This window comes from Molothrus ater, chromosome 6 (genome assembly GCF_012460135.2).
Source record: "Molothrus ater isolate BHLD 08-10-18 breed brown headed cowbird chromosome 6, BPBGC_Mater_1.1, whole genome shotgun sequence".
NCBI classification, from domain to species: Eukaryota; Metazoa; Chordata; class Aves; order Passeriformes; family Icteridae; genus Molothrus; species Molothrus ater.
Genome location: NC_050483.2, coordinates 14,577,468 through 14,585,266, shown reverse-complemented (window position 1 = coordinate 14,585,266; position 7,799 = coordinate 14,577,468).

The window sequence follows — 7,799 nt, the reverse complement described above, 5'->3', positions numbered from 1 at the left end:
CACTCGGGGCGGGACCGCGTCCTTCGCTCCCGGCACCGGCCGTACCAGGCGCTGGGCGGGAGCAGCGCCCTCTTCAGCCCTCGCTCTCTGCCAGGCCCGTCCCGTCTCGGCTCCCCGCTCCACACACCTGGTCCCTGCCTGTGCCCGCACACCCCAGCCCCGGCGGCTCTCCTCCCTTCCCTTCCTGTGGCTTCCTGCCTGCCGCTCCTGCCCCTGCCCTCCCGTTTCCCATCCCTGTTTCTTGCACAGTCCCCTGCGGAGTCCCACTCTTTCTCCTCTACCTTGAGTCTCCACTACCCCATGTTTCCATGCTTTTTCCTTTTCAGGGCTTCTCCCGTTTCTCAATTGCCCCTTTAACATTTCCTATCATCTCCATCCTATGATCACAGGTCCTTATCAAACCCCTCTCCCTGGCAGGGCTCGCCGTACCTTCCAGCCCTGTTCCTGCTGCCAGTGGCTCTGTGCCCTCCCAGAGTGGGTCCCTGCCAGCTTACATCCCCATCCCCATCCCATCCCATCCCCATCCCCATCCCCATCCCCATTCTTCTGCCAAGTCACTCAGAGGCTGCAAAAATGTTGGTGTTGGCACAAAGACAAGGCAAAGAACATTTAATGTGGGATACGAGAGAGTGGGATGCATCAACTCAGACTTACTAAAGTGACCCTGGGACTATCTTTAATTTGTTTTACTTGAGGATTAGTATTTAGGATGCAAGAAGCCACATTACATGTAATACAATCTTGCTCGCAAGTTTCACTTCATGACAAAACAAACAGGTACTTAAATAGTTGATGATTCAGTAATTTGCTATTTGCAGCCTGAGCAAAAGTCATGTTCAGTATCTATCACACCGAGGGAACACTTTCTTCTATAAAGCAAAAAGCAAAAAAAAACAGTGCAATTCTTTTGCAGTCTTTGTGCAATAGATTGGTATCACATTTCTGAGGACAAAATGTGTATGAACAGCAGTCCCAAGGTCTCACCTGGTCAGCACAATTCCTGTCAGTAGAGATGTGTAAATAGAGGGGGCAGTGTTTGGCCCACCATCATCTGAAGGCACCAGGATGGACACTGCAACCTTTGCATCACTTACCATTCCAAGAGGGATTTCTGCCCAAAAAAAAAGACCCTGCAACTCTGCACTATCAGATCAGAGAGGCATTGCAGTGAAATCTGTGCTAGGTAAACCTCAATCAAATGAAAGCAAATTGTTCTCTGTAAAGCAAAGATCTGTGTGGCCACAGCCAGGGGATGTGAGTGCTGATCTTACAATTTCAGTTAAAATAGTTCATAGGGGAGTAACAATTTTATTAAGCAAGAAGAGGATAAGCTTTCCCATTTTGGGGGAAGGTAGGTGAACTAAAGAAGGGGAAGAAATTTCTAACCTTTTCAAGATAAAGGCTTTGCTCTTCTGAAATCAAGGTCCCTAGCAGAAGCAGCACAACCACAGAGGTATTTTGATGTTCAGTGATGCAGTTCATTTGCTACTATACAGGATTTTCAGAAGCACCAATGGACTCACAGAACTTGGGCCCCTTATCTCTTCTGGAAATCCTTCTGGGACCTTGATTGTGTCTTGGCTTTTGAATATCTAAAAAAAGAGGAAAATCTGCTCCTTGGTCCTTAGCCAAATGTTCATCTGCTTATCCCAGGCTCTCTGTGATGATCCAGGCCTGAGCAGTGGGGAGGAGCATGTTTGCATTTGGTATTGTCTCTGCTGCTGTAAAAGTGCGAGAGAATATTGACAAGAATGCAGCTTTAGATGAGTTCTTTTTTCTAATGCAGTTTCTGTCTCCAGTGGCTGACAGCTGAAGCTTTGCCTCGTCTCACATATAAGCTATTTCTCTGTGTTATTGATGCAAAATTCAAAATACGTTAATAGCTTGGGGTGGGTTTTTGTGCAATGTTATTTTCTCAGAGAAGCCTATCAGAAGTGAAGGGGAAACTGAGTGCATGTCCTGACTTTCCCACCTCAAACAGGCCCTGGAAAACTCAGTCTAACTAGTTTTGCTTGGGAAGGGGTTGACCTTATGGGATTTCCAGACAATTCCTTCCACAAAGCTTTTAAAAATAGAGACTCAGAAGCTTAAATGGCAAATATGGTACTTGTATGTGATAAAGAAATGAGTCATATGACAAAGATTTTACAAAGTGAATATAAGTTGGAAAATTGTTGTTGTTTTTTTAATGTTAGATTAATTTTATGTTCTTTCAAAGACTTCAAAAATAAGTGTTTCATCAATGGTAAATAGTTCCATGTAAGTGAGAGACACCTCAGAGTATGAATTAGGAATTTGGGTAGAACAGAAATGACTTGCATATAATTTTACATTTTATTTAAATAAGAGAAATATTTTATGTTTAGTCTAAGTTAGGAGTACCTTGGACTATAAACTAGGAATCTGGTTATTGCAGAAAGATTTTACACTGCATTTAAATGCAGGCTCTGATAGAAAAGATCCCAGCTCAAATCCATTCCCACTGCAGAAACACCAAGCATCAGATGAAGAAAGGAAAAGGGATACAGGACTGATGCCATCATAACAGTCAAATTTGTATAGATCTGTGCATGCCATGCTTTTGGTGGGGTTTTTTTGTTGGTAGTGTTGCAGTCTCGTGTCCTGACTAGTGCAGGCAAGAGGGATCTCATGTGGCTCATCACAACATTTTCTTCTATATCAACTGCAGGAATTTAACAAAAATAGAAACCAGTTCTAATTTGGGGTGTGTGTGGTATTTTTAACTCACTATCAGTAGGCAAACAGAGAGCAGTAATTACATGAGCATAAATTCATGGGGGTTGGGTATAACAACACAAACCATTAAGTCCTTCTGTGCATGTTTGTGCTTGAAAATACTTCTGCTGGGCCATGTTTGTGGTGTGCAGGGTGGGGGAAAGACAGCAAGAGAAATCTGTTTATCACACAGGGAGGAGGTTGTCCTACCTCCATCAATGGCTGGAAAAGCTGCAAAAAGTTTCTCACATGCAGGTGCCTCTGGAATGAGGGATCCAATGGAATGGGCTCTGCCCGTGGGTCATGGAGCCACTTTTTGTTTTGCACTTTCAGATTTACTATCAATACAAAAGTGACTGAGAATTACACTACTCGAGAACCAGAAACAAGTGTACCATTGAGGGCTGGAAAAGTTTTATTTGAATTCATCTCTGTGAGATACTCCTGAGCCATTTTCTCGCTGGCTGCTCCAAGCAGTGTCCAGTTCTAGGGGCAGCAGTGTCTGCAGGATACATCCAGTGTGATTTTCTATTTTGTCATATCCAACCTGTCTAGGCTTGTTGGTGGTTTGTGTACTGGCCATTGCACAAGTTCCCAGTGCTTTTCATGTCAAGTAACCTGCTGCTTCCTTCTGCATGTGAGGAGAAATGGGGTTGTTTTCTTTCTGTGCAGATTGATTTCCCGATCCCTAAAGAAATGCAGAAAGTGCAATTGCTTCCCTCGTGATGGCAATTTCCGTACTGACAATAAAGTATTACATTTAGACAGCAGAATTAACCTCTCAGTGAAATAAAGGGGGGACACTGCAAATTCATGTCTCCTGAGAGCACTTTTTCAGGCTATTTACTGAACCAGAAAGGCAGCATATCATCTATTTATAGGCTATGTATTTGAAAGTTTTCATCTCAAGCATAAAACCACTTTGCTGTTTGGGCGTAATAAATGCTCTGTGTGTGTGTGTGTGTGTGTGTGTGTGTCCATGTTTATGGAAAAGTTAGTATTTCTGGGGATGAGCATGTGTATAGCTAAGGAGGATCCAGAGTGCAGATCCATTATGAGATTTTCCTTGTTTTTATTGGTTTATACCTTAACCACCATCAAAACAAGTATAATCTTATAATCAAACATTATAATCTTATAAAAAATATTATTAGGGAAGGAAAAATAGTCCCCATTAAAAAAAAATCCATTCATCATGGAAGTAAATCACAAAATCTAAAATGTTTACAGTTTATCATAGAAATAGAATGAATTGGGTTGGGAGGGACCTTTAAAGATGATCCAGTCCAAAGCCCCTGCTGTGGGAAGGAACTTTCCACCACATGAGGTTACTCAAAGCCCCATCTTTCCTGACTTCAAACACTTCCGTCATGGGGCATCCACAACTTCTCTGGACCTGTTCATAACCATTTTAATCATTAAAAAAATCCTCTGTACATTTAATTTAAGTTCACTTAAATTAAGTTTAAAACCGCTGCCCTTTCTCTTATCACTCCATGCCTCAGTAAAAAGTCTTTCTCGGTATTTCTTATAAACTAAAGGACAGCAATAAGGTCTCCCTGAAGCCTTCTCTTCTCCAGACTGAAGAACCCCAACTCTCTCAGTCTTTCCTCACTGGAGAGGTGTTCAGCACTGATTTCCACCAGGGCAGGATGGCTGCAGTCAGAGCTATCACCAGTTTTGTCATCCCTAATAGTTCATCCCTGTTGATACTTCTCCTCTGATCAAGCTGTTTGTCACCTGGATTAAGAAATCACCCTCAACACTCTTCAAGAGTCTCCTGGATTGCTTACAGCTTACTGTGCTGCTTTTCCAAGAGATATTAAGGAGTGCTGCAGCAGGATCAGAGCATGGAAGCACAATGTTTCCTGTAGTCAAAGTAAGAAAAGTTCATCAACAGCTTCCCTTGCTCTGGTGCTCTGCAGGAAGACCAAACTTGAGTTTTCCTTTGTTGGCTTGCCCCTAGATTTTACTTATAACCCCTCAGCCTCTTGATCACTGGTTTTCAAAGACAGTTCTGTGCATTCAATATATCTTTTCACATGTAGGGCAAACACCCCGCCCTCTGTCCTTGCCTGTCCCTTTTGGGCAGTCAGTAGGCATGGACTGCAGAGTTCTGATGTGGTTACAGTTTCTGTTTCTCACTCAGGCATCCTATTTCCCAGGTTAGAAAACCATCAAAAAGAGTGCTGATTTATCTAATGACCAATCCCCTCGTGATTTATTGATATCTACAAGCAGGATGTGGTAATAGCTGAAGTATTAAAACATGCAGGAAAAGAGGTAAAGGCTTGTCCTGGGAATCATCATCAGATGATTTGTAGGGAAAAGCATGATGCAATTAAATGGTTAGGTTACAAAACAGAATGTAGGTAGGGCAAATGCTTTCATGTCTATCTTCATTAAAGCAATCTAGCTGAACCTCTGAGGAAAAACTACTCATGGTGGGAGAGAGGCTTTAAAGAAAAAGAGGGAGAGGATCCCAACTCAGCCCAAAGCTGTTTGCTGGTGGATGAGACCAGCTTGTGGTGGCACTTTAGGTTTTGGTGGACTTGTTTCTGTCATGAATGCGTGGTGTCATGTGGGATGAAGGCCAGCCAGAAGCTGGGAGGGGAACAAGGAGTTGGCCTGGAAAGGGTGGGTGGTGGTCATTAGAGCCATAGTAACCTAATGCTGTTCATGTCATGTTTTCAAAAGTGACTAGTGGCTTTCAGACCATGGTCTAGACACCCTAAATATCTAATTTTCAGAGGGTGTTTTCAGTCCTCTGTTCCAGGATGCTTTCCAATGTCCCACTGTAAATGGCAGTATCGAAAGTCACTGATCACTTCCAAGTCTTGTCTGTGGGCAACAGGCATTTTCTGGGTTACTCTAAAATGAGTCTGGGTCACTAATCAGTTCAGATACAGTTTTTTACCACTGTGTTTGTTTAAAGCAAATCACTGTTACATTTCCCAGAGGAAAACACTGCCAGCACTGTCAGCAAGCAATACATTGATTTTAAATCAGTAAGACTGCTATTGATCTTAGCAGCTATTTATTGCACATGTTCCCAGCAGCCACTTTCTAATGGAACTTTAGCAATTTAGTGGGGTCACTTGAAGGTCTCAAGGAAGCAAGGCAAAATTTGTATCCTGCAGGAAGTACCTCCCTAAAACAGTGCCTTCACTTGCAATCACAAGACACTGTCAGAGTGATACACTTCTCAAGTTTTGGTTGATTATTCTCAATAATCCAGATTATTAATTTTCAAGACACACATAATTCTTATTTTATTCAGCTTGTCCTGGCAATATAGACATGGTTTCACCTCTGTCTGATGAATTCCCTGAGCTGCTGGTTGCTGGAAGCTGGAAAATACAAAGCAAATATGTCTGGCCTCTTGGCCTCTTCTGGGGCTCCACTAGCAGCTTTAGGATAGATAAACCCTTAGCTTGGTGCATCTATCCTCAGATTGAAAATACTGGCATAAAAACTGGTCCAAATATGCCTCTCTTTCTCTTTTCTCTCCTGCAGAACTTGGCCTTTTTCATCTGAATTAAGGTCTTGCACCAGAAGGACAATTTCTTGTTTGGGTATGCCATTTCCAATGGTTTAACAGGAAGCAACATGCAAAACATTCTTCTCTCACAAAAGCTACGTTAGTTGCCATTTTCACTCTGTTTTCTTGCGTGTGATCTCAGCTCCAAAAGTGTCTCATGGATACGCGGGCAAAAATAGGAGGAGTAGGCAGGGGATAATGATTGTTAAATGTTTGAGAAAAACGATAATTTATCATAAAACTGAAAGGGATAAAGGGAGGAGGTGTCTGGTGCATGCTTTGAGTCAGGCTGGTGCCCTGTCTTCAGTGCCCGGGTTCTGTTTTGGAATTGCCGCATGCACAGAGGTTCCTGCCGGGGCTGTTACATCCCTGTGGCCCTTGGGCAGGCATCTTCACCCTGCCTGCCAGGCTGGCTCTGCACTTGGGTGGGACACAGGCCACAGACACCATCACAGAAACCCACAGTCCCAGCTATTCCTGAGGAAAGGTGTTAAGTCAGGACCTACTGAAAGACTTCCTGAGATTTGTACAAACAGCAGAACCACACTTTTCTCTGCCTCCTACACACACACAACAGACATCACCCAAAAGCCACAGGTAACACAAGCACAAGTTACAGGTGCCTGTAATTTTATCTGACACTTCACTTGTAAGAGTGCTGTGGTTGTGTTTCCTTGCATACTACAGACTGCAACATAATCCAGCAGATAACGAAGGATGAGGGCAAAGGAGCTTGGTGAGGAAGTGGTGGTGTCCATCACCTCCACCACGCAGCACTGAGCCCAGCAGGGAGGATGTTCTCTCTGGCATGCTTCTTGTGTGTTGTGGTGGGGACCAGGACAGCAATGGGACTGTGTGAGAGCTCCTAGGCCCTTTTGCAGGTCTGGATTGTAACATAGATATAAGTAGCCCCACAGACAGATAGCAAAAGGGAAGGTGAGAGGCAGCACATTCTAATAAATAAGAAGTAAATAGGACCTGGGCTTCCAGCTGGGCTCCTCTACTGACTCAATGGATGATCGTGAGCACATTTCATGGTTTCTGCACCGTTCTGCAAAAGGAAACAATGGGTAAAATCTGTCTTCAAATCTAGCTTTTCCCTTTATATGAAAGGACTAAATGCAGCCAAAGTATTCCTTTTTTGGACAAACATCATTTTACCTGTGATTAAGCCCTAATGCTCAGGAGTAGCACAGCCCACAGGCAGCTAAAAGTGTGGCTGGTGGGCAGGAAGGTGTTTGAAGCAGAGCCCTGCTGTGAGCACAGCAGGGGCTGGGGAAAGCTGCTCAGGAGCTGGTCACACTGCTGAATTTCTGGCTAATACTCAGCCAGGGCTTTTTGGACCTTCACAATGGTGCTGCAGTTCCCTGTCACTATGGAAACTGGTTTTTGAAAAGGCACTAGTTTTAAAAAGTGAATTGAAACCAAAACTTGTGCTTTGTTTTCATTGCTGGCTCTGGGGTTCCCCTGGGAACAGGCGAAGGCTCCTGGATGCTGGCCTGCCTCCTCAAAACCCAAACTC